Here is a 21,785-nt window from a genome sequence, read left to right on the forward strand (position 1 = left end):
TAGCCCATAACTGCCTTATATTCTGTGGTTATGCTTGGAGTGTGTAAAAATAAATGAAGGCTCTTTCTGTTTAATTCCCTATTATGTAGAAATCCATCTCTGAGCACTGTCCATGCTGATTCAAGCTGCCACATGCTGAATTTAAAGTCAAATGTACAAACAGGTACTAGATACAGTCTCCTCTGTGACCCATAAATGGGTCCCGCTGCAAGGAAGCTATTTCAGATAGTGGCACCACCAGGTTCAATACGCTCCTGCCTCAGCTGCTCCTCTTTCCCCAAATCTGTTGATAGTCTAATTCAGTTGCCCTCTTTGATTGCTTGTCCTTTCACAACTTTTCAATTGTAACTAGTAAGAACAAAAACATGGCTCACCCTTTCAAAAATCGTTCCACAGAGGTCCTTGGTCATATTATTCTGTCAATCTCTCTTTTCCATTGAAAGAACTTATTTTATGTTCTTTATCATAATATTCCAACGGCTATTGAGTGGGAAGGAGGCAGCCGGCCAGATACAGCTATATCATGTCATATGCATTAGATCAGTGATTCCCAACCTTTGGGTCTCCAGATATTTTGGACTTCAACTTCCAGAACTCCCAGCCAGCTTACCAGCTGTTAGGAACTGTCTACATAACTGGGAAGGACAATGCAAAAATGCCAGTATGTTTCTAACTTACCTAAATTAACTACCTTCCAGAAACTTCTAAAATCTGTTAGCTTATCATCCCTTTGATCATTGAGCCAGTGTCTAATTGACTCAAAAAATCCAAGGGTGGACATGAAGAAAGAAATCAACACAAAATTGCTCAACAAAGCTAAGTGCGTATATACTTGAGTATAAGCCAAGTTTTTTCAGAAAAAGCTCAGCTCAGCTTAGACTCAAGTGAGGGTCCTAGTCAGTTTATATTTGAATCGGCTTATACTTGCGTATATAGGTAATCAGAGTTAGACAGTCTTATCTTAAATTACAGTTTTATGTAAACATTCAAAAACATTTAGCCTACTGATGCCTCAATTAATGTAATTTTATTGGTACAGTAGAGTCTCACTTATCCAAGCCTCGCTTATCCAAGCCTCTGGATAATCCAAGCCATTTTTGTAGTCAATGTTTTCAATATATCGTGATATTTTGGTGCTAAATTCATAAATACAGTAATTACAACATAGCATTACTGCATATTGAACTGCTTTTTCTGTTAAATTTGTTGTAAAACATGATGTTTTGGTGCTTAATTTGTAAAATTATAACCTAATTTGATGTTGAGTTGGAAGAGACCACATGGGCCATCCAGTCCAACCCCCTGCTAAGAAGCAGGAAAATCCCTCCTTATTATCCAAGATATTCGCTTATCCAAGCTTCTGCCGGCCCGTTTAGCTTGGATAAGTGAGACTCTACTGTATTGAAATTTACTAATAGCTGCTGCATTTCCCACCCCCATCTTATACTCGAGTCAATAAGTTCTCTCAGTTTTTTGTGGTAAAATTAGGTGCCTCGGCTTATATCCGAGTTGGTTTATACTCGAGTATATATGGTACATCATTTTCTGTCCATTTGGCTATGGAACTGTTCAGTATTTCCATAGATTAAATACACACTCAAGCAGCTGTGCTAGATGTTGTACCATAGGTGAAGATAAAGGTCTTCTTGGGGGTTGGTGCTCATCTCAATTTCTAAGCTGAAGAGCCGGTATTGTCCATAGACTCCTCCAAGGTCATGTGACTGGCATGACTGCATGGAGCGCTGTTACCTTCCCGCCAGAGTAGTACCTATTAATCTACTCACATTTGCATGCTGCATGCTAGGTTGGCAGAAGCTGGGGTTAATAGCAGGAGTTCACCCCATTCCCCAGAATCGAATCACCAACCTTTCGGTCAGCAAGTTCAGCAGCTCAGCGGTTTAATCTGCTGCACCACTGAGGGCTCCTGGTGTTGTACGAGTAAAGAAATTAACAGAAACCTACAGCCTGTGATTCCTATAACTCAACTGTTTACAGTTAGGATCTTGTCCTTGTTAGTGTTCACCATGTATATCCTTTGAGAAATGCAAATGTTGACTAAACTACCAAATATACTAATGTATAAGTCTACCTCATGTAAATGTTGAGGGTAGGCTTGGGGGCAAAAATTATGGATTTTGAATTGATTGTGTATTGGAAAGGTTATTCCAGAGATGGGAAAGCACCCATTCCACCTCAGGTCCTCAGGCCCTGTCTGCCATTGCAGTCATTTTCATGCCCAGGCATTCAAAGGGCCTTTTTGCCAATCTCCTCAGGGAATAGGATGGCTCATTTTTTGATAAAACCTAAGGCATAGTGTTACGTCTTATAAAAATCCCCTTCTCTGAGTTGGAAGAACCTAAAACAGGAATATCAAACTTGTGGCCCTCCAGATGTTTCAGATTCCAAGTCCTTTTTAAATAAGAGTTAAGGTCCATCACAACAGGAGTTATATTAATGCAATGCATGACAAGACTCTGGACTGTATCTGCATATGGGCTTCCTGAATAGGCACCCAAAAGCTAGTTGGATGATGAGAAATGAAAACTGTTATTTCCTGCATGCCATTATCTTGAACATATATCTGTACAAAACTTAAATACGGCTATTTTATACGTATGTGTGCAAGAGAATGGGGGTTGCTGGGTTTATATTTGTGCCATTGCTAAAAGAGATGATAATACCCAGCCTAAACCTGCCTCTCTTTCTCCCAGGAGCTACTTGACTTATTGAAGCGCAAACATATTTGGGGGGGGGGGGGTATTGAACTACAGTGTTCCCTCTCTTATCGTGGGGGTTACATTCCAGGACAACCTTTTCAAATAAGTGAAAATCTGCGAAGTAGGGACACTATATTTATTTTAATATTTATACATTATTTTAGTAGTTATACACTATTTTAAGTCCTTATCAACCAATTGTGTGTTGATAAATCGCCTCCATCTCCTCCCTTTGCTGCTTGGGCTCCTTTTCTCTCCCTTTGGCTTCTCCTTCCTCCCTTCCTTAGGCTGTAAATTGTAATTTTTTATGATTTCTAATAGTCTTTTAGAGTTTATTGAAACAGCGAATCTGTGAAAAGTGAACCACGAAGTAGTGAGGGAACACTGTATTTTGCTCTTTGGATCTTTATATTGTTTATGGCCATCAGTATGTATGACCTTGTAGAAGGCTGTAGCTCATTTACATTCCTTCCTGAAACACTTTTGAAGAAGAGGCAGCAAACTGACCAGTTGGTGAATGGGATTAGGGGGATATTCCTGAGCCAGCTGCTGGTGTTCAGTCCCTTTCTAAAACTTCTGTGCCTAGTGATTGCTAGTGAGACAGCTGTTTTATCTGAATGCCTTTGGGAATTATCTTCAAGCTTTGGCTTCTCTCCTCTGGGCTGTAGAAAACTGAACATCTCCCATTGATATGCAAGCAAGGAAGGTAATTATCTTAGTTCTGCTATTGGAGCCTGGGACAAACGATGAGCTGCTTTTCAGTGGTTTAGGAAATTTCTCAAATTAGTGTGAAATGCAGTTATTGGAGTTACTGATTTTTTTCATTCTTTGGTGAACAGCATTACAAATCTCACAGTAGATCTTATTTAAGCAAATGAAAGCCTTCCATGTAACAGAATGATAGAACCATAGAAACAGAGCATATCTGTAAGTCAGCTTGTCCAAAGTGCAGATCACATCTGTAAGGAAAAAGTAACAATGTCCCACTTATTCAGTCCCTTCAGCAGCTACCCTGCTTAAATGTCAAAAGCCTACCTGAATAAAGATGTATCTGCCTATGGGACACCATAGAAGTACATATTACTAGTCAATCTGGCCTCCATTGGCAAGATGCTTAGTGGGGGGCCCAAGAAGACCTTCTTCCATGTCATAGAATCACAGCATTGGCAGGTCATCTGGTTCAGCCCCACTTGCTGGAGCCAGAATCTCCTACTCAAGGATCCCTGGCAGATGGCTATCTAACCTTTTCTTTAAAAGTTTCCTTTAAGCCAGTGGTTCTCAATCTGTGGGTCCCGAAGTGTTTTTGGCCTACAACTCCCAGAATTCCCAGCCAATTTACCAGCTGTTAGGATTTCTGGGAGCTGATGGCCAAAACATCTGGGGACCCACAGGTTGAGAACCACTTCTTTAAGCTTATCCAATTCTGAAGTTGTCAGTTGAAAAGGTTTTACTGCCATTAAATTATTCCCAATGTTTCAGAAGTATGAAGGATGTAAAAACATCCCTGGCAGCCATATGCCATCTATGGACTATTGGTTTTTTCTGAGCTAAAGGTTGATGGATATAATACAATACATGTATGGTTATATCATACTGGCTACCAGTATTTAAAAAAACTCTAAAATCAAAACAGTAGATGGGAACCAACACTCTGAGGGCAGAGGAGCCCCGAGGACGGCTATTGACTGAATAAAGGATGCCCCCCAGGCAAGAGACAAACCTTTCCAATGCTAATTAGGGTGATGAACTGAAACATTAATGCTGGCTTCCAACTGACAAAGGACTCTTGCCACACCCTGGACTCTCCATAGATATATATTTTTTTCCTTTCTTTGCCTAGTTTATCCATGCCTCACACCTCTGAGGATGCCTACCATAGATGTGGGCAAAACGTCAGGAGAGAATGCTTCTGGAACATGGCAACACAGCCCGAAAGACAACCCAGGTTTGGATTTGATTTCCACATCTAACATTAACTAGTTTGGGAACTTGAGAGTTATCACAATTTCAAACCCTCAGTTCCCCTGTCAATCGTTGGATCATAACTGTGACATATACCAATGCTTCTTGGGTTATCTGGTGTGGGGAACTAGGAATTATTTATTTCCAGCGTGCTCCTGGCTGATAACTTTTTGTGCCAATTGGCTAGTATGGTTTTATTCTTTTTGGAAAATTCATCGAAGAGTAGCAGTTGATGGTTCAGGGACCCATGTCAGTCTAGGAAACATCACATTGAGTAGCACTAACCTATATAATAAAGCTATGGTGAGGAAAAGCCCTTTATATATGACAAGTGCTGTATTAGATAAATATAGTCGTATAATACTAGCACTGCGGACTATCCAGGTCTCAACAATCGCATTAAATTTTTCTTTTTATATATGTTGGTTTTGCCGAATGTTAGTAAACAGACAGCATTTGATTTTAAGGTTGAGGTTTCCTGAATCAGTGTGACAATAAAAGTAGCTTGGGAATTCAAGTGAAATATGGCCAGGGTTAAACCCTGTCTAGTGATATGACAATTACTGTGTGAGGGGTCTTGGAAGTTCACAGACTATCTGACCAGAGCACTCCTCCAGGTTTGCGGCTTGTGATATGCTGTTCTCTCTGTGTATGGAGAACTTTGTTCACCCCCTCCTTTTTTGGCTGGGTCTTCTGCTGCCCAAGTGGAGGAAATTCTTACATTAGAGCAGTTGTAAGACATTCCTTTGATAATTAAACAGAGATTAGGGAGTTACATGTTCAAAGAGAACATGATGCACTGATTATTTTTGAAATGAAACTGCCCTATTGAAGTGTTCCACGTTAAGAACTAAGTGCTACCAAGTCAAATGCCCATCACTATGACTACACATACTGAAGATACACATACTGAATAAGCTTTTGAAATGAGCCAGTACCTTTTTGTACACTTGGAAAACATTAGATTCATGTCAGAGGAGGATTGGAAAGGTGGGATTAAATCTCTTTTCCTTCCAGGTGATTCACATGGATTACAGTCAGGAAGCTGGTTTCACTTTAAAAAAACTTGAATGGCCAAATTATTGACTTTGATCAGAGGAAAAAAATGTGACATTTATAGAAGACTGGCAACACTTGATTGCATTTTCACAGAGAAAAGAGAAGAATATAATTAATGATAGATTTTGATAATTAGTAGGCTTGAATTATTAGAAATGTTTGTATTATTTTTTCACTAGCTGGATATATTGAATTTCAGATTTTGAGATAACTTGGAGATCGAACCCAAGTCTAAACAAGACATTCTTATACAGAATTCAGTTCTGTTCTGTCTTTTAGATGCTTATCGAAGGCACCCTATTTTGTTCAGGCTTGACCCTAATATTTGTGTAATTTTTTATGCTTTTACATAGCTCTTTTTGTTATGTGCCTTCAAATCGATTCTAGCTTATGGCAACCCTAAGGCGATCCTATCATGGATGCCTCTTAGCAAGATTGGTTCAGAGACGGTTTGCCCTTGCCTCCTTCTATGGTTGAGACAGTGTGACTTGCGGTCACCCAGAGAGTTTCCATGGCTGAATGGAGATTCAAACCCTGGTACCCATAGCTCTAGTCCAGCACTCAGACTACTACATCATATATACTCTTTAATGTTTTAAAGACAAATTTTATTCTATTGCTATACACCACATAAATACTATATATGACAAACTGTCTAGAAACTGTGCTAAATAAATAAATAAACAAATAACAGTTCTCACTGAACCCTTTCATCAAACAAAAGATCCATATGTCATTCTGTAGACAAATTGTTGGGCCACCTCACACTATAAACAAGGTTCAAGGCACAGTAAGAAGAAAAAATAGGAGAAATATTTGAAAAGGTGTAATTTTAATAGATAGATGGTATAATTTCACAAAATCTAAAATGCCTGATATATGATAAATATCTTTATCTGATACTGAACAGATAACAATGTGGACAAAGCTTAGGAACACTAGGTTTTTGAACTTCCAGAAAACCTGCATCAAGCCCCACTACTATGGGATTGTGGTCCATCCTAACTAGTCCTGGCTCGTCCAATGAAGTAATGTTTCTGTACTTCAAATGTGTGTCTAACCAAAAGCAGGCATCCCTTTAAAATCAAATGGAAGTCTTTTATTTTTAAGCACACCCACGTAATATGGAGAAACTTTACTCAGCCACATAGGCTGGGTCCCATTTACTGTGTGTAATATGCTTACATCTTGCTACTACCCAGTCACATGGCTTTGGATCTAAACTAAACTGGTGTTGTTTTAGTTCTATTGAAATGAATGGACAGCTTTATGTCTTAGTGCTTTCAGAAAGGTTACAGTTTGTCCAAACTAGTCTGAGTCCAATCTAAGGATTACAAATGCTGCAGCATGCTAGAAAGTGATGGGATCCTGAGAACCGCCTCTTATGTGTACTAAAGAGTACACTTTTATCTCATTTATCTCATACTGCTTATGAGAGTTACTTGAAAGCTGTAAGTAGCCTAAGTGTTTTTCAAATGGAAAAGGATTCTAGGTTTACATAAGAAAAATATACAACTCCTTTTCTAAGCAAACAAGGTAACACATTGTTTGGCAGAACTAACCCAACACCATTCTTTTTGGATTGGTGTTTATCAGCCACCATTTCACCGTGGAACATTGCATTAGGAGAATATAGGAGAGTATAACCCACCATTTTGATAGTAAATAAGCTTTGGCTTTAAGACAAAGCTTGCTTTAATCTCTGCAGTCGGGATACAGATCTGAACATGTTTTTCAACAAATCTCTTCTGAAGAAATCCTATTCATGATTATTATCTATATGAGAATTAAAAATGCCTAATTGCCTTCTATTAAATCTGTATTTATCAATTTCGGCTTTCTCTGGGAAATTATAATTTGCAAAAATGTTCTGCATTCCAAGCTTTAACAGTTGGAGGTGGATGTCCTTAAGGATAGGGAGGTGGGGGGGAGTTCCTTTTTAAATGGCACATTTACTAATTATAAAATGCTCTTATCTCTCTGCAGCCAAAGCCAAAATGAACATGTGCCTTGCACTAAGAAATCCCAGGATTGTCACAACTTGTGCCAGCTGTTGAGGTTATGACACCTGTGCCAACATCGCCAGCTCTGCCCACTGTCATCTGTTCCAACTGTTCCATCTGCACTGTTTGTACCAATTCTCCCATTTCTGCATCTGTACCTTCTGCAGAAACAGTTCCAACAATGCCAGCTGTGTCATTGGTGCCAAATATGCCAGATGTTCTATTTGTCCATCCTGGGCCAAATCAATGTAGTTTTGTGCTCATTAGTTTTAGCTGGTAGATTCTATTTCACATTTTTTAAAGGCAGAATCATTACTAAATCACAAACACAACTGCTTAACATCTATTTAGTCATCCATCTATCTGTAAACACAACTTTGTCACTGCACAGGCTGTCAGTGTTGTTTTGATCACATTAAACCATGCGTGATAAGTGCAAGTTCTGTCTCAGTGACAATATTTTTCCTTTCATGAAGAATCCATTGCTCAGCGGGCAAAACACCCAACAATGATAATGAAATGAAGTTATGGAATGTAACCTACACTGTGCCTTAAGAAGGATAACAAATATTTCGCTAGTACAAGGATACTGAGATACTTATAGTAACCATGAAACTATCCTGAGATTATTGGTTCATCAAAATCAGGAGAATCCTCATTGAAGTCCCTGGAGTTGGTTACTCTGCTGAATTACTCATAAAACATCACACAGTTACTGTTTTTATATTATAGTAGGTAGTCGAAGATGGGCTTCCTACTGTATTATCAAAAACAGCCAAAGAAAAGCCATGAAGAAGAATGATTGTGCTGATCCCAACCTCTCCAAATCCCCTTGATTATATCTTTTCTAGCCAAAACAATAGGTTTTTATTGACACCTTAGATTTTAAATAGGCGTTAGGCTCTCCCTTACTGCTTATTTTTTAAATGAAACTGGATATCATTGAATAGAAAGCTGACCCCCAGACCCATGACTATTGCCTATCCTTGCTTTCAATCAAGAAGGAACATCTCAAATGTGATCTAGACAAATTGAAGCCTTTTTGAAAAGCCTTCACCCAATGGACTGCCCTTACTTCAGCAACAGAAGTGTGTGGGCCAAGTGCTCCTAAAGCTACTTCATTAATTGAGAGATATCTCCAAAACAGACTGAAAGTCTTGTTATACCCAGTCCAGTCAAATTGCTGTATTGGGAGTCAAGAAGACAGCATCTCCCTTAGCAACTGCATATCCTCTTATGGAGTTCTGCCTCACAGTGCTTCACGAACTGTTTTTATGGCATTTTCCCAAGGGTAAACTAGTTTTAAGTTAGCTGCCATCTGTTTTTTCATTATAAGGTTTACATATCCCCCCCCCCCCCCGATCCAGTAGATCCATCCTCAGTGAACATTTCTAAAATGCTACGGATATATTCAAACTTAAATGAGTTTAAAGTAGTTTAACTATTATTCCCACTTCCATCTACAATTCTGAAATAAGGCATTTTGAATATATGAATATGGCAAAAAAAAACAAAACTCTACAATGAGAGCCAGGCAGCCCAACCCTACCTATGTTTACTGAGTTGAGTGGGATTTCTTCTCAAACAAGTATCCTTACAGAATTCAGTTGCTGCTTCTGACTGCTGTGTCACTGGAGTGGTAAATCTATTGTGAGTTTTAGCCTCAAATTTAAAGGAGTTATCCAGGGTGCTGAACCAATGCCTTATAAGATGTTAATTGTCTTGGATAGCTTCTTTCAAGTTCAGCATGCAAAGTAAGTTTACTACTACAATGACATGGAAGACGCCAGCTAACACTACCAAAAGTGTAGGTATCATCATCATCATCATCATCATCATCATCATCATCATCATCATCATCATACAAGAACAACAAGAACTAATTATTACCTGCCTCTCATTGCGGCTTGAGTCAGTTTACAACAAAAGTATGCTTAAATGGTGCATGTTTTAAACTTTCCAATGCATATTTATAAGTAAAGGGTTGTAATTTAAACGAATGATGATAGTGATATGGATCTAAAAGATAATAGGGTAATTTTTTTTCTAAATTATCAAATTTGTCTCTATTCCACAGCCAACAAGTAACCAGGGAGTCAAGTGGTTGTAAGGCTACAGGGTACTTAATCCAGTCCGTGTCATAGGTTTTTCAGCAAAATAAAGAGATGAGCAAAAGCAAAGTCATCAGCCAGTCCAGAAATTATTACATGAAGCAAGCAATCCAGCTCAATGAAGCAAACAAGGAATAAAATGGAGTCATAAATCAGAACCGGTCCAAGGTCAAGAGCACAGAACGCTGAGGGTACCACCAGTCACCAAGAAAGAATGGCTGAAAGCAACAAAGACACAAGGGAGTTGCTGGGAAATTAATAGGCAGCTGTCTCTAGACACCAGATGCTGAATGAGTCAGTGTTTCCTACTGAACAGATGCAGAGGCCTAAAAAGTCTCTCCTTATCTTTTCTACAATCTTTAAAGGAAGGTGGTGCGGTCTTCTTCAGACTCAGAGAGCCCACAACCATAAACTGCTGGCAATCTGATTCCTTTCTGTCCAGTTCTCCAGATTCCAGGGGGAGAGTGGCAATAAACCTGAGTAAAACAGCACTGGATCGTAGAGAACATTTAAGAGTTTTCACAAGGCAACACATTCAAAAAAAAAAAAATCTTGAAGACAAACTGTGGTTCTCACACTGTCTTCAAAACAATTGGGGTTAGATATTGACTTGGTGCAGGCTTTCATCTATCAAAGGATAAAGGCAATCAAGGGGTAAAACATCTGCACTGGGTAATTCAAACACCTGAGTAGTGTCCTCAAAGTCAACAAGGTTTGGTTTTACTGGAACTGGTGCACAGCGCAAATACTGAAGAATCATGCCCTATGAAGTTGTTTGGCACAATCCTTAAGCCCTTTTTATTCCCATTTTAATCTCTCTCTTGTTTGACAAATTCTCTCACATAGTTCAGTGAGCAAATCCCGTGATCTGATGAGCATCTGAACAATTTATTTATGCAAAGATGTAAGCAAAAACAAAGACATATTGGCAAATATGTCCTCACACACCATGTTGGTCTGACCAGGAAGAAGCTCATTACTGTCAAGATTGGGGTGAGCCTTTATACAGCCTAGACTCATCACAGTTATTTTTTTATGGCTGCAGCTGACCCAGGTCAGTTGTTGGCCATCAAACAGATGGCAATAGGATCCCAGCTGTACAGTACCTGGAGCACTTCTGAATAATTTATCAGTTTTAATACAGTTTTTGGGACAGAGGAAAGTGCTATCCCAAATTTATAAATGGGTTACCAGGGCAAAGCAAAAATTAATCACCTCCTTCAAGCTAGAGATTTTATTCTAAAATGTGAGGGTTATTTATTTGCACAGGGACTAAAATGCATTGGACACATAAAGATTATGAACAGCACTCTGTCTTGGCAGCTCATAGCCTAGAGAAAGAATGAAGCAAAATCAGAGAGGCAAAAATATTGTAGAATCACCTGAACAGCATGGTACAACATAATATAAACCACAGGTTGTAAAATGATTTGTTGCAAAGAAATATTAACTTGTTTCTCAGGGAGATCAGCTTGTTTATGTATACGTTTATCTACCATTTTTCACCATAACAAGTATCCCCAAAGTAGGGATGGGAAACACAGCAAAATAAAATCCTAAAATAATCCAAGTCTTAAAAATTAGGAGACGCAAAACCTTCCATTACATATTAAATGCCATCAACATTGAATCAGAATATCATTGCCATCTCCAGCACCATTGGAGGTTGTCTTATTTCTTTTGGAAGGTATCCAAGAACAAGGATGTTGCCACATCAAGGGCTTTTTCTGATCTTATTACTGTTGAAACCTCTTTTGGAGGCAGAATTTAGACCCTTAGGTAGCCTCAGTCTCCATCCAACCACGTTCTACTCTTGATTATCCCATTTGTCTGTCCTCATAGTGGCCACAGTAGCCCTTTGTCTGATGCAGTGAGGTCCTTCTTATGTCAAACAAGGTCTCACTTGCAAGATTAGGTTCCTGTTGTAGAATTTGTTACCAAATAGTGAAGAATACATGTCAGTTTGAAGCCCTGCCACCAACCTAACGTGGGGACATTCATGGTTTTTTCTCTCCCCCTCTTTCTCTCTCACACACATATACTCTAGACATCTCCCCTCTATTTAGTTACTTCTAAAGCAGGGGTCCTCAAACTTTTGAGGCAGGGGGCCGGTCCACAATCCTTCAGACTGTTGAGGGGCCAAATTATCATTTGAAAAAAAATACAAACAAATTCCTATGCATACTGCACATGTCTTCTTTGTAGTGCAACAATAACGAAAGAACAATACAATATTTAAAAATGAAAACAATTTTAACCAACACAAACCTATCAGGATTTCAATGGAAAGTGTGGGCCTGCTACTGGCCAATGAGATAGTCAAGTTAATTAGAATTGTTGTTGTGTGCCTTCAAGTCATTTCAGACTTTGGCCGAGCCTAAGTCTAAAATTAATTATTTATTTACTGCATTTATTTACTACATTTATATCCCACCCTTCTCACCCCGAAGGGGACTCATAGCAGCTGTATGTAGAAACAATATATTATATTATTAGCATAGCACAATATTAGCATTATATATTACTATATTGAACTATACCACTATACTATTATATAATATGTAATATATAACATATAATTAATATTATTATATGGTATTGTTATTAGTATTATATTGTATAACATAATATTATTATCAATATTATATGTATATACAATGTATTATATTATTAAAACTGATATAAAATATTATATTATAAAACTGAGGGTGGGGGCCAGGTAAATGACCTTGGAGGGCTGCACCCGGCCCCCGGGCCTTAGTTTGGGGACCCCTGTTCTAAAGGAAGAAATGGGATGAAAAAAAGATTATGCACATTTTATACCAGCAAGGAATAAGCTAACCATCATCTTTTTGCATGATTTTTTTTTACCAACAGGCTATAATAACTTAACAGGCTGGATGATCCATGAGATCAAACTATAAAGTAGTTCCTTTGTAGAGGCAAGGGGCGTATCCAAACTCCACAATTACAGGGCTGGGGTACCACTCTAACAGTCATGAGGTAAAGAACCCCTGGGATTTGTAGTCTGGTGAGGTACCTGGCATGTTGAACTATCTGCCAATGGAGCTCTAGTCCACTTTGCTGAACTACAGCACTAGAGTTTTCTAGTGAAGAATCCTAAGAGCTTCATGAAACTTCAGATCCCAATGTTCTGTAGGAGGGAATCATGCTAGTTAAATTGATATGAAACTGCTATGGTTGTGGTTGAGGATTGCTCATATGTTTGCGTAAATTCATATAAGAAGAGTTATATTTCTGCCCAGTAATAAGCCAAATTAAGTTTAGTGGGCATATTCCTAAGTATGCACAGGACTGTAGCTTTAGAGGAGTAGTGTAGCATTGATAGACTTGAACTAGAAGATCTTGCTTCATGTCTTCATTCAGCCACTATGTCCACTGGAAAGCCTTGAGGGGGAAATTCTCTTTTGGCTGAAACAAGTTCTTGGGATTAGTGTGTGGATTAATAATGCTTCTTAGAGAAAGTGTAATCTAATAATATGATAAACTATTTGAAGCCCTAGAAACAAAAGCTGCATTAATTACTAAACAATGATTAATCATAGTACATGAAAACCAAAAACATGGACACGTACAAACTTATCTTGGCAAGTTATAGGTTGAATGAAGGGATGAACATGAGCCCTCATTTACTTTCCCATTCCCTAGCACATGGTTAGAATCAGCCAGGTCTTGTATTGCCTAATGAGAGGAAATGGCATTTCCCCAGAAACGTCATATTGTGGTTTGAGTGCTGGCAACATGTGATATCTCTGTGACAGAAGGGAGTGAAGGCATAAAGCTTGTCTACAAAAAAAGGGCAACAAGTGTGCATTTATTTGTGCAAAAATACAATGATTTGTGGAGGCCTTGCAAAACTTTGCGTCCCCTTCCTACTCAACAGCTTTTAATATTTGAGCAATTATAGTGGAGGTTAATCGAGTGTTTTTATCCAAGTTCCACATTGCCATGCAGACAAACAGCATGTCACTGTAGAGACAGGATACTGTGTGGTGAATGAACAAATGGCTTGCACAAATGCACACTGCAACTGTCTCTAACCCATTGGAATCAATAGAGCTGACAACTCATCATCCAAGACGGGTACAAATGGAAGAGAACAAAACAGGGTGGTGGTGGGTGAGGAGGAGGGGGAGTTAACCAAGGACAGATTTTTGAGAGCTAATAAAGGAACTGGAAGTTGAAAGACAGAAAGTGAAGTTGTGTTCTGTTTCTGGGAAAATGCACGGCTCATTTCTTGAAGTAGTGGTGCTAAAAAAAACCAGAGACAAAAGTGCCAGAAATGTCTACTTCTTTGTCTCTTTTCAAATATGCCAGATTACTTTAACTGAATACATTTCATCCCTGTCTTTTGCAGTTCTCCAGCTTTATTACATCCAGGCAGGACAACTTTTCCAATCTTCAATTTCATTTCAGACTTATTTCAGAAAATTGTTAGGTCATGGTCCATAGCAGTTTTTCTTGGTGGCATCCATTGTCAACTGCAGAAGGGCTAAAACCCATTGGCAGAACCAATGTTTTACATGCAGAAGATTTCAGGTTGCACCTTTGTCATCTCCAGAGAGATGGCTCAACCAGAAGACCGTTGAAGGTCACTGCCACAGGCTGCAGATGCCAGGGGCAGTTTCCTCCTCTAATACAGTGATTCCTATTTTATTTTATTTATTCCTGTCTTTTCCCCAACACAGTACTCAAGGAGACTTATAGTAAATTAGTATAACTATCCCCACCCCACACAAACCTATGTGCACAAACGTTTTCAAATACAACTAACAATTCTATTAAAAGTTAAAGCTGTTTCCAGCACATTCAAAACATATTTTTAAAGATACAAGCACCATACACATCATTATTTTTATTCTATGTTTGTATACACGGCATCAAATTGTTGCCTACTTGTAGGCCACTTTGAGTCCCCTTCGGGGTGAGAACAGCGGATCATCAAGTTTGCAGATGACACCAAAATGGGAGGGATAGCTAATACTCCAGAAGACAGGAGCAGAATTCAAAACGATCTTAACAGATTAGAGAGATGGGCCGAAACTAACAAAATGAAGTTCAACAGGGACAAATGCAAGATACTTCACTTCGGCAGAAAAAATTGAATGTAAAGATACAGAATGGGGGATGCCTGGCTCGACAGCAGTACGTGTGAAAAAGATCTTGGAGTCCTTGTGGACAACAAGTTAAACATGAGCCTACAATGTGATGCGGCGGCGAAAAAAGCCAACGGGATTCTGGCCTGCATAAATAGGGGTATAGCATCTAGATCCAGGGAAGTCATGCTACCCCTCTATTCTGCCTTGGTCAGGCCACACCTGGAATACTGTGTCCAATTCTGGGCACCGCAATTGAAGGGAGATGTTGACAAGCTGGAAAGCATCCAGAGGAGGGCAACTAAAATGATCAAGAGTCTGGAGAACAAGCCCTATGAGGAGCGGCTTAAAGAGCAGGGTATGTTTAGCCTGCAGAAGAGAAGGTTGAGAGGAGACATGATAGCCATATACAAATATGTGAGGGCAAGTCATAGGGAGGAGGGAGCAAGCTTGTTTTCTGCTGCCCTGGAGACTAGGACGCGGAACATTGGCTTCAAACTACAGGAAAGAAGATTCCACCTGAACATCAGGAAGAACTTCCTCACTGTGAGAGCTGTTCGGCAGTGGAATTCTCTGCCCCAGACAGTGGTGGAGGCTTCTTCTTTGGAGGCTTTTAAGCAGAGGCTGGATGGCCATCTGTCAGGGGTGCTTTGAATGAGATTTTCCTGCTTCTTGCAGGGGGTTGGACTGGATGGCTCGTGAGGTCTCTTCCAACTCTACGATTCTATGATTCTATGATTCTATGTTTCTATGAGTATAAATAAAGCAAATGAATAAAATAAATAAAGGCCCCTTCTGCCATATGAACCCAAAGGCCTACCTTTAAAAAGGCCTTTGCCTTGAGGTAGAAAGGGAGTAAAGAAAGGAGCAGCCACTGAGGAAATTCTCTTCTTGTGTTTTCCTTGAACCTGCTTATGAGGTAAGTGGGACCGAGAGAAAGTCCTCTTCTGAAACTTTTAAAATTTGGTTTGGCTCATGTTGGGCAATACAGTGTTTCAGATAGTTTGGACCAAGCTGCATAAGGTTTCAAATGTCATGGCCAGTACTTCCTTCTGAGCCTCTGATCATTTCTTCCTCTTGGGACATAGACTGTATGGCAAACATTCGCATGCAGGGCCGGTCCAACAATGGAGGCCGTTTAAGCGGCCGCTTCGGGCGCACGTCAAGGGGGGCGCAGTTGAGGCTCCCTCTCGCACTCCTCGGCCCACTCGCGCATCTCTCGCACTCGGCCCACTCGCGGCCCTCTCGCACTCGGCTCAATCGCGCCCCTCTGGCCCACTCACGCCTCTCTCGCACTCGGCCCACTCACGCATCTCTCTCACTCGGCCCACTCGCGCCCCTCTCGCACTCGGCCCACTCACACATCTCTCTCACTCGGCCCACTCACGCCCCTCTCGCACTCGGCCCACTCACGCCTCTCTCGCACTCGGCCCACTCGCGCCTCTCTCTCACTCGGCCCACTCGCGCCTCTCTCGCACTCGGCCCACTCACACCCCTCTTGCACTCGGCCCACTCATGCCCCTCTCGCACTCGGCCCACTCACGCCTCTCTCGCACTCGGCCCACTCACGCCCCTCTCGCACTCGGCCCACTCACGCATCTCTCTCACTCGGCCCACTCACGCCCCTCTCGCACTCGGCCCACTCACGCATCTCTCTCACTCGGCCTACTCACGCCCCTCTCGCACTCGGCCCACTCACGCCCCTCTCGCACTCGGCCCACTCACGCCTCTCTCGCACTCGGCCCACTCACGCCCCTCTCGCACTCGGCCCACTCACGCATCTCTCTCACTCGGCCCACTCGCGCCCCTCTCGCACTCGGCCCACTCACGCATCTCTCTCACTCTGAGGCGGGGGGGGTTAAGGAACCCCAGGAAATACCATATATGGGCAGAGATGGCGACAGCTAGCGACCCGGGTGCATAAACTCACAGAAACATGTGACTTCTGGGAAATCATGTGTTTCTGAAGAAATGAAAGCTAAAGAAAAACAAACAGAGCATGCGTACGCAGGCGCTCTGAAAGATTTGTGAGCACGGCACAAAAAGGGTGCAGCCGGCCTGCTAGTCAGCACCGATTGGGCAGCGTCACAACTCTAAGCCAATGAATTTGCTTGTGGGCGGGCATAACCCGAACCCTGTAGTGTGTATAAATGTTCACTCAGCATGCCACTGGGCGGTTCCCCTGGAGAAGCACTTACTTTGTGCTAGGGGGACCCCTAGTGGCCATTAGCGAAATAAAACTGCTTTCTGGGAAATTCCTTCAGTTGTCCGTCTTCAAATTCCTCCACTGCGCCAACAAGAACCGTAGCACGAAGGTTCCGCTACATTTTCTGGTGACCCCGACGTGATTTTTTCCTATAAGACGGGCCAGGAGATTTGGAGACGGATCCCGTTGGCGGGACGGCCTCAACTCAGCGGTGGGGGCCTGAGGCAACTACCGTGAGACGAGAAGGGGCCCCTGAATACTACACGACCGGCTGCGGTGCTTGCCTCTGATGCCAACGCCGACTGACGGTGAGAGCTGCAACATCAGCGAGGTTCCACAGAAACCGGCTAGGAGGAAAAGGATCCAGGGGAAAAAGCCCAGGGGCGAAGGTTGGTCCGACGTCTACAGAAATCTGGCAAGTATAGGGGTTTGCATGAGATATTAAGGGAACGCCAGCGCTGGGAGGGACAAAAAAAAAGTTCCCAGGGAGGTAGAAAGGGGTTCTGTCTTGTGTTTCCTGACGCATGCCGTGAGTGGCCGGGTGCCCAGGCCAGGACAGTCCCCTCTATTAGGCAGGATGGGAGGGAAAAATTCAAAGAGCTCCACTCCCTTACAATGCATCTTAGATAATTTTGGCTCTTTTGCTAGCAGAGCCGTAGCAGGGAATCCAAGGGACCTAAGAGATTATAGGCTGAGAAATTTGTGTCAGGGAGAATGGCCAGATTTTGGTTTAGGTTGGCAAGTAGAAGGAACGTGGGATCTGAAACTGATCCGAACAGTGGAAGAATATTGTGCTGTGAATCATCCGAACCAGTGGGTCTATATTGCTACGTGGGAACGGGTAGTTAGAGAAGATCCAGGTTGGGTTCGACAGTGCAGGAATGGCAAATGTATGGTGGTGAAGAAGGAGGGGAAAAAGAAGGAAGTTTTCCAATCCAATGAGGAGGACTACCCAGATTTACAGTTGAGTGTACAGGCTAGACAACAGGAATTATTGCCGCCACCCTTGCCACCGCCCCCCCCACCCCAGGGAACAGCCCCCGGTGCACCTACACTAGGAACGAGACCCCCACCCTACTCTTCGGAGTCAACCGAAGCGGCCAAGAAACACTATCCTAGCCTAGAAAAATATCAGGAGGAAACAAAGGAAAAGAAGAAGTCACAACGGATGCCCAGTGATGCTTCTCCGGCACAAACTCGGAGACATGGAGCTCCGGTGTGGTCTGGTGATTCACCGACCGGACCGGCCCTCCAGATGCCCTTGAGAACGGTGCCTGTGATAAACAACAGGAATGAGATAGTTCAAGCATACCAGGTAGTGCCTTTTAGTAGTAGTGACATTTTGAATTGGAAAAATAATACTCCACCTTATAGTGAAGAACCCCAAGCTATGGCTAGGCTATTGGAAGGGATTATGGCAACCCATAATCCCACCTGGCAAGATTGCAGACAATTGTTGAATATGTTGTTCACATCAGAGGAGAGAAGAGCAGTGTTGAATAATGGGGTAGCCATAGCCCAGGTTGGTGCCCCACAAGATGGTGATGCAGCCGAGTGGGGAGCACAGAGGTTTCCTGTGGAAATAGATCCCCAATGGGACACCGCAGAAGAAGGACATTTGCAGAGACTGAAAGGATTCCAGCGTATATTGGTAGAAGCGGTAAAGAGGGGCCCGCCGCGACCCGTCAACATTGTAAAAATTCAGGGAGTGGTACAGGAAAAATCTGAGTCACCAACAGCCTTTTTGGAAAGGCTGGAGGCAGCATATAGAAAGTATAGCCCGTATAATTTGGAGGATGAAAACGGTAGGAGGGCGATTCAACAGTCTTTTATCAGTCAAGCGGCTCCTGACATCCGGAGAAAGATTCAAAAGCAACCAGGATTTCTAGGAAAGACTATGAATGAATTGTTGGCACTCGCAGATCAAGTTTATATGGCGAGGGACCAGGTAGAAGAAGAGAAGAAGGACAGGAAGAAGAAGCAGGAATACCAAGCATTAGTTACCATGATGGAACAAAGTGCAAGTGGACAGAGAGGAAGAGGAGGATATGCCAGAGGGGGACAAGGAGGAAGAAGGGGGCCCCCTCGGAGGTTAGGTCGAGACCAATGTGCTAAATGTAAGAAGTTTGGACACTGGAAAGGTGAATGCCCAGAAGGAAGAGAAGGAAGTCAGGAAGGACCGAGAGAAAGAGGAAGGCCTGAGAGAGGAAGAAACCCAGGAAGGGGAAGAGGGCGTGGGAACTACGTACCTTTTCCTGCAAGAGAGGTGATAGCTGCAGCAGCTGTGATGGAAGAAGAATGGGAAGATATGGATGGAGGAGAGGAATGAGGAAGCCAGGCTCTTGTTTTGTTGGACCCCGGGGAGCCGATGGTCACACTTGAAATCGGGGACCAACAATTGGACTTTTTAGTGGACACAGGTGCCGAAAAATCAGTAGTAAATACAAAAATTAGTCCACCAACTCGGGAAACTACGAAAGTAATAGGGGTGTCTGGGAAGACCCAGAAGTGCCCCTTCCTTAAGGAACGCACCTGCAATCTGGCCGGACATCAGGTCAAGCATAAGATGTTATATCTCCCAGACTGCCCAGTCCCTTTATTGGGAAGGGACATTTTATCAAAATTACAAGCACAACTCCAGTTCATGAAGAATGGACAAGTGGAGCTATCATTTCCCATGGAAGAGGAATGGAGACTGTTTCAAGTTAGGATTTTTACTGAAGAAATACAATGGCCATGGCATGAGACTCCTTTAGTGTGGGCAGAAGATAATCCTCCAGGATTAGCTAAATATGTTCCACCGGTGGTGGTGGAAGTGAAAAGAGGAATGGGGCCCATATGCAAGCCACAGTATCCCGTCAGTCGAGAGGCAGTGCAGGGGATCAGAAAGCATCTAGAGCGACTTCTGCAGCATGGGATATTGGTACCATGCAGTTCCCCATGGAACACGCCCCTGCTCCCAGTCAAGAAACCAGGAGGACAAGGAGAATATCGCCCAGTCCAAGATTTGCGGGCTGTAAATCAAGTCACCGTTCCCCTAACCCCGGTAGTGCCAAATCCATACATCATGATGAGTCTAGTACCAGCATTTGCCAAATGGTTTACTGTATTGGATTTAAAGGATGCATTCTTTTGCATTCGATTGGCCCCTGTATCCCAACCGATCTTTGCTTTCCAGTGGGAATCTCAGCAGTCAGGGCAAAGGACCCAGTATGTTTGGACACGCCTTCCTCAGGGGTTCCGGGACAGCCCGACCATTTTTGGTCAAGCCCTGGCCAAAGACTTACAGGATTTTGTAATACCTAAGGAAGAGGGAATTTGGCTTCAATATGCAGATGACCTGCTTATCGCTTGCCGGACACTAGGGGGCTGTAAAGAGCATACTTTGAGATTTCTCAAGACATTGGAAGAAAAGGGTTACAAAGTGTCAAAGAAAAAGGCCCAGTTGTGCTGTCCCACGGTGAAATATTTGGGGTTCCATCTGACCGAAGGAAAGAAGATGTTAGGAGCTGAAAGAAAGGAAGTTGTTTGTGCCATCCCCACTCCCAGTACCCGGCGACAGGTGCGGGAATTTTTGGGATCAGCAGGATATTGTAGACAGTGGATCCCCAACTACGCCGTGTTGGCTAAGCCACTGTACCAGGCTACGAGAGGTGGAAGAGAAGATCCATTTGAGTGGACAGAAGAATGTCAACAGGCATTTAAGGCATTAAAAGAAGCATTGATGTCATCTCCAGCATTAGGAATGCCCGATTTGGAAAAACCATTCACTCTGTTCGCTGCAGAGCGGGAAGGAACAGCGGTTGGAGTATTGACCCAACCACTAGGTTCATGGCAAAGGCCGATTGCCTACTTGTCAAAGCAATTGGACACAGTGGCTCGTGGATTGCCACCTTGCCTGAGGGCTGTGGCAGCATCAGTAGATTTAATCAAAGAAGCGAATAAATTGACCCTAGGACAGCCACTGACAGTTAAGGTGCCCCATAGCGTTAAGGCACTGTTAGACATTAAGGGACCGCGCTGGCTCACAAGTGAGAGGTTAATGAAATATGAGGGATTGTTGTGTGACAACCCACTGGTGACCCTGGAGACTTGCTCCACTCTGAATCCGGCCACCTTGCTCCCGACTCCAGGAGACACCACGATCCATCAGTGTGCCCAGGTGATGGATGAGGTATTCTCCAGTCGACCGGATTTGAAGGATGTGCCACTAACTAAGGTGGACGACACTCTATTCACAGATGGAAGCTCCTTTATGGAAAATAATCAAAGACACTCGGGTTATGCGGTTGTTCGGTGGGGGGGAGAGACGCTGGAAGCAGAGTCACTGCCCCCGGGGACGTCTGCCCAGAAGGCCGAATTGATTGCCCTGACCCGAGCGTTGGAATTGTCAAGCGGAAAGCGGGTTAACGTCTACACAGACTCAAAATATGCCTTCACCACCCTCCACGCACATGGAGCACTGTACAAGGAGCGCGGGCTCCTCACGTCTGGAGGAAAGTGCGTGAAACATGCTGGAGAGATTGTGGATCTCCTGGAGGCGGTTTGGAAGCCAAGGCAGGTGGCTGTGATGCATTGTAAAGGGCACCAACGTGGAGACGATCCCGTAG

General features: G+C 42.7%; 1 long non-coding RNA gene across 1 annotated transcript in view; it reads left to right on the top strand.

Annotated features, from left to right (window-relative positions):
• The window catches only part of LOC134297390 (uncharacterized), a 73,614-nt gene extending 65,434 nt beyond the window's left edge, over nt 1-8,180 (top strand). The window contains exons 2-3 of the long non-coding RNA XR_010004115.1: nt 4,558-4,662; nt 7,725-8,180. This is a non-coding gene — a long non-coding RNA (uncharacterized LOC134297390). The remainder of the gene's footprint in view (nt 1-4,557; nt 4,663-7,724) is intronic.
• Nucleotides 8,181-21,785: the final 13,605 nt, after the last annotated feature.

The sequence above is a fragment of the Anolis carolinensis genome, chromosome 1, assembly GCF_035594765.1.
Source record: "Anolis carolinensis isolate JA03-04 chromosome 1, rAnoCar3.1.pri, whole genome shotgun sequence".
NCBI classification, from domain to species: Eukaryota; Metazoa; Chordata; class Lepidosauria; order Squamata; family Dactyloidae; genus Anolis; species Anolis carolinensis.